The 6,184-nt window shown below is 38.5% G+C and overlaps 1 long non-coding RNA gene across 1 annotated transcript in view; it reads right to left on the reverse strand.

Annotated features, from left to right (window-relative positions):
• Nucleotides 1–4,233: 4,233 nt before the first annotated feature.
• The window catches only part of LOC307012664, a 15,865-nt gene continuing 13,914 nt past the window's right edge, over nucleotides 4,234–6,184 (reverse strand). Inside the window, exon 3 of the long non-coding RNA XR_013800665.1 lies at nucleotides 4,234–4,366. This is a non-coding gene — a long non-coding RNA (uncharacterized lncRNA). The remainder of the gene's footprint in view (nucleotides 4,367–6,184) is intronic.

Raw genomic sequence — 6,184 nt, forward strand, 5'->3', positions numbered from 1 at the left:
TGGCATTGCAGAGCAAGGGTGGGCCTCTGGATGTGAGTGATTTATGAAGACGAGTAAAGAGGCCACGCGGTCGACAGCGCTGTCACATACAGGGGAGGAGGAAACCGCATCAGGACATCAGAAACGCGAGCGTGCGATGGCCAAAACTGCACACGAGGGCCCCTTCATGACAAGGAAATGAAATCCGAGCGGTGTCCACAGGGATGATCCACACCGGGAGGAAGCGAGCACATTTCCATCACGTTAAAGCTGACAGGGGAAAGTCTGCATATTTCATCCAGCACATGTTTTGCGAGTGAAAAGAGCCAAATCCTTTTCAATTTTTCATCTTATTATTTTGTTACCCCGAATTTACCCGTTAATAGCGTGCATGCAGCTGCGTGCACCTGCGCTGGAGACCCCATCTCGCTTCTCCAGATGTGCATCGCGCATTTCTCCTCGCATTTATGTCACGCTGGGATATTTGTGAAACTTATGAGATCCCACCAATCACTAAAACACTCCATCCAAAATCCCATCAAACACAGCGACGCAACACATCCATAACGTCCCAGAACTGACTCGATACTCACTTTGGGATCCCGCTTAGAGGTTTGAGAAGCATTTATTCGCATTAAAGTCAAAATCAAAATGGACTATTTTACTTTCCTAAGACACGTTCCTGTTCTTATTTTTGCACAATTTATTAGTGCAAAACTATTCTTCTTTTGAATAACGTGCAATGTCATAAAAATGCAATAATGCTCATTATTTAGGCCCAAATTTAAGATTTATATATTTGATTTGCATTTTAAACAATAATACATAAATTAAACGGGTACGTTTTTTTGCACCATCAGAAAAAAACATTACAGTTTGTTTTTTAACTATATGCATCTATTTTATTTTATTTAGATAATCATATTTTCAAAATGCATTTTGAGACAATAAATTAAATGTGTTCAGCTGAAAAGTAAAAACATGTTTAAAATACCAAGGATTACTCGATTAGTTCAAATCTATGAGATTGAAAAGATGAAAAATATATAAACCTTATAATTGTGTATTTAAAACACATACACTAATACAGAACTGACAAATATGCATCACATTAATTGTATTAGTTTATGTTAAAACTGTGCGAACGAAATGGAAGGAAATTTTACATGCAACAATTTTAAATATATAATATTAAATTTAGGCCTTAAAATATGTTTTGGAGGATTTAGCTCTGACATGATGACATCATTAAGCCCTTTTTAGCCACGCCCCTTTTTAAACCATCCAATCAATTCGCCTTTGGCTAAGCCACACCCTAAAATGTAGATTGACCAATCACAGCGCAGCCAAGAACGAGCCCCACAGCGGTCCGACACTTTTTCACAGCGCTCCATTGACTTTAACACAGGCGTCTCATATGTTTGGTCTCGGCAGGCTATTACCGTCGTGGTTTTATCAAAAATACGGTTAAACGTTGTGCCTGGGGCATTTGTAACACAGATACGCGTTTCCCAGAGAGGTTGGAGGCGGTGTCCGTTTTTTTCCCTTCCCAAAACCGAAGTCAAATCCTGACAAGTGTCGTCTTTGGATTAAACTGTGTGGACGTCCTCAGTCAGCGAAACCCCTCAAGATCAACAACACACTTTTGTGTTTTAACCGTACTGTGAAGTTACACTAGTTAGACAGGTTTATGTTATGATTTCGGTTCTCTAGTCTAATTGTTGATACGCTAGCACACGCTGCTAATAATATACGTTATACTCGCGTAGTCCGGTTGCTTTTTAATAACGATTATAGAAGTGAATAGAGACCCAGCTCTGCATGAACAGTGTTGCTCCTGATATTGTTAGTCACAGTCTCCGTCTCCATTAGGATATGTGCTGGTTCATTTTTTGACTGTGACCGTTATGCTTTTGCCTCTATTTGGATGCCTTGTTGTTGCTTGCGTTTCGCCGGTATGTCTTGAATAAAGCCTTCGAACGCACACTGAGCCCCTTCTGCCAACTTCTATCGGACACTTTATTTGCTGCTTTATAAAAGTTTGATCAAAGTTCAGCAGGAAGAGCCGTCACAGCATAAGCCATGTTGATGGAGTCCAGATGAAGTTGATGGACGTAGCAACAGTAACTAAGGGGGGCGGGGCTTAGCCAAAGGTGAATTCCCGCCCTAATGTTTGTTTTTTCTTGCTTCACAGAAATACGCCACATTACCAAAGTAAAACGGGGTGTGAATGCCATTTTCCGCTGGCGTTAACACTTAACAATAATGTATTATGTAATATCTGAGTCTGTGCAACATTACCAGCACAGTAGTGGAAAGATTCCCAGTGCATCGAGTGTGTTCCTGTGGCGTTTCCGGTGTGTGTTCCTCAGTGGGTTACGGCTCTCAGTGGCAGCCGAGGTTCAGGAGCTGTGGGTCACGAAGGCCACGAGCGAGAGACTTCCACTGCACAGCACATTAAGGAAACGGCACAATTTATTAGTGCAAAACTATTATTCTCTTGAATAACGTGCAATGTCATAAAAATGCAATAATGCTCATTATTTAGGCCTAAATTTAAGATTTATATATTTGATTTGCATTTTAAACAATAATACATAAATTAAACGGGTAAGTTTTTTTGCACCATCAGAAAAAAACATTACAGTTTGTTTTTTAACTATATGCATCTATTTTATTTTATTTAGATAATCATATTTTCAAAATGCATTTTGAGAAAATAAATTAAATGTGTTCAGCTGAAAAGTAAAAACATGTTTAAAATACCAAGGATTACTCGATAAGTTCAAATCTATGAGATTGAAACAAATTGGATTTATTTGATGAAAAATATATAAACCTTATTATTGTGTATTTAAAACACATACACTATTAATACAGAACTGACAAATATGCATCACATTAATTGTATTAGTTTATGTTAAAACTGTGCGAACGAAATGGAAGGAAATTTTACATGCAATTTAAATATATAATATTAAATTTAGGCCTTAAAATATGTTTTGGAGGATTTAGCTCTGACATGATGACATCATTAAGCCCTTTTTAGCCACGCCCCTTATTAAACCATCCAATCAATTTGCCTTTGGCTAAGCCACACCCTAAAATGTAGATTGACCAATCACAGCGCAGCCAAGAACGAGCCCCACAGCGGTCCAACACTTCTTCGCAGCGCTCCATTGACTTTAACACAGGCGTCTCATATTGTTGGTCTCGGCAGGCTATTACCGTCATAGTTTTATCAAAAATATGGTTAACCGTTGTGCCTGGGGCATTTGTAACACAGATACGCGTTTCCCAGAGAGGTTGGAGGGGGTGTCCGTTTTTTTCCCTTCCCAAAACCGAAGTCAAATCCTGACAAGTGTCGTCTTCGGATTAAACTGTGTGGACGTCCTCAGTCAGCGAAACCCCTCAAGATCAACAACACACTTTTGTGTTTTAACCGTACTGTGAAGTTACACTAGTTAGACAGTTTTATGTTATGATTTCGGTTCTCTAGCCTAATTGTTGATACGCTAGCACACGCTGCTAATAAATACAACGTTATACTCGCGTAGTCCATTTGCTTTGTAATAATAACGATTATAGAAGTGAATAGAGACCCAGCTTTGCATGAACAGTGTTGCTCCTGATATTGTTAGTCACAGTCTCCGTCTCGATTAGGATATGCGGTGGTTAATTTTTTGACTGTGACCGTTATGCTTTTGCCTCTATTAGGATCTTGTTGTTGCTTGCGTTTTGCCGGTATGTCTTGAATAAAGCCTTCGAACGCACACTGAGCCGCTTCTGCCAACTTCTATCGGACACTTTATTTGCTGCTTTATAAAAGTTTGATCAAAGTTCAGCAGGAAGAGCCGTCACAGCATAAGCCATGTTGATACCAAACCAGAGCCCAGATGAAGTTGAAGGACGTAGCAACAGTAACTAAGGGAGGCGGGGCTTAGCCAAAGGTGAATTCCGGCCCTAATGTTTTTTTTTTTTTCTTGCTTCACAGAAATACGCCACATTACCAAAGTAAAACAGGGTGCGAATGCCATTTTCCGCTGGCGTTAACACTTAACAATAATGTATTATGTAATATCTGAGTCTGTGCAACATTACCAGCACAGTAGTGGAAAGATTCCCAGTGCATCGAGTGTGTTCCTGTGGCGTTTCCGGTGTGTGTTCCTCAGTGGGTTACGGCTCTCAGTGGCAGCCGAGGTTCAGGAGCTGTGGGTCACGAAGGCCACGAGCGAGAGACTTCCACTGCACAGCACATTAAGGAAACGGCTCTAACATTTATGTTTTGAAGCATTGAGCTCAAGTGAAGCTCAACAGCTCCCTGGATCACAGCGAGGAAACACTCGGCTCGGCCTGACAACAGCCTTTCCTGAGGATCACAATGACCCTAAACACAAAAAACATCAGTACATTTATGAGGCGTTTTTATGTCACTGGGTTGAACGTATAAAACTAAAACCGAGTGAACTGCTGTGCTGTCTACATAGGGAACTGCCTTCTGAGGAAGCATCTTTTTAAAGTTTAAAGTTTATTTGCTATTTTTACACGCACTGCCAGACGAGTGCATGGGAAGTTTTGAGCAAAAGCTCTTAGTCAGCAATAAAACAACTAAATCGAGTAATAAATAAGGACTAAAAAGTACAGTAAACACATGCAATGAAAAACACACTATAAACCACTGATACTTCCATACAAGAATATTGCACATTTCTGCAGTTCACTTTGTCTTGAGATATGTAATGAATAAAAAAAATGCAGTAAAAATATTATAACATTAAATAATCTTAGCAGCAAGTTTCTATACGACTGAGATAAAAAAAAGGTGAGATAGACATATTTTATGTATATATTAGACATAGATTAGATGTAACTGCTAATAAGCTCTATACAGGTGTGAACTATATTATATTAATTCACCTAAAACCATAAAAAAAACACTTACAATTTTTAAAAAAATAAATAAAAAACAATAAGTTTGGAGTCTTATATTGGAGTTTTATATGTTTTTGAAAGAAGTCTCTTGTGCTCACTGAGGCTGCGTTTATTCACTCTAAAACATGCTGGGTTGTTTCAACCCAATTTTGGGTCAAACATGGACAAACCCAAACATTGGGTTAAAAATGTAATTATAAAATTTTACCACACGGCTGGGTTTGTCCATATTTGACCCAAAATTGGGTTGAAACAACCCAGCATTTTTAGAGTGAAATACAGTGAAAACTACGGTGGCTGAGAGGGGCAAAACAAATCACAATTATAAAAACTAAATAACAAATCCAAAAACAAAACAACAAATTACAGAAAACACAACGACAATTAATACAAAACGGAAAATGTAGGAATATTTGGAGAATGGAAAACTTATCGCTGATTGGACGAGACGAGTATGAATTGTTGTTGTGTTTTCTGAATTGTTATTTTCACTCCAAAAAATGCTGGGTTGTTTCAACCCAAATTTGGGTATAATATGGACAAACCCAGCCATTGGGTTACATTTTTTAATTAAAAATGTTAACCCAACGGTTGGGTTCGTCGATATTTGAGTGTTGTTTTTAGACTTGCCATTGTGTTTATAATTCGTTGTTTTGTTTTTGGATTTGTTATTTTGTTTGTATAATTGTGATTTGTTTTGCACCTCTCGGCCACCGTAGTGCGCGGAAATATTGTGAAATATTATTACAATTTAAAACACCAGTTTTCTATGTGAATATATGTTAAAATGTAATTTATTCCTGTGATCAAAGCTGAATTTTCAGCATCATTACTCCAGTCTTCAGTGTCACATGATCCTTCAGAAATCAGTGTAATATGATGATCTGCTGCTCAAGAAAAATAAAAACTAATAAAAACATTGGTTATAAACCTTATTTATGAAGTTATCCGAAGCCTTTCATGCTCAGTGTAATTGAGTCTGTCATGCAAACGAGCTTTTCCTCAGTAATTGCTCATTCACAGATAAGATGTCAAGGTTGCCATCAGTCAGCGGCTAAACGCTTGCCTTGAGCTCATAAACTCATCAAATCTGCTCGACAAGCCAGGAATTCAGTCCATTGTTTTGCCAAAAATAATTCCAGCAGTCCATCAAAAGCGCCGGAAGTGATTACTGTTTATTAAAAGCATCTAATGACGTGCACTCGCGGTGTGTTGCAGAATGGCCGCTCGCTGAGGTAAACAAAGACAGGAAGATCAAATAATGCATTCATCA

This window comes from Phoxinus phoxinus (genome assembly GCF_949152265.1).
Source record: "Phoxinus phoxinus genome assembly, chromosome: 16".
NCBI classification, from domain to species: domain Eukaryota; kingdom Metazoa; phylum Chordata; class Actinopteri; order Cypriniformes; family Leuciscidae; genus Phoxinus; species Phoxinus phoxinus.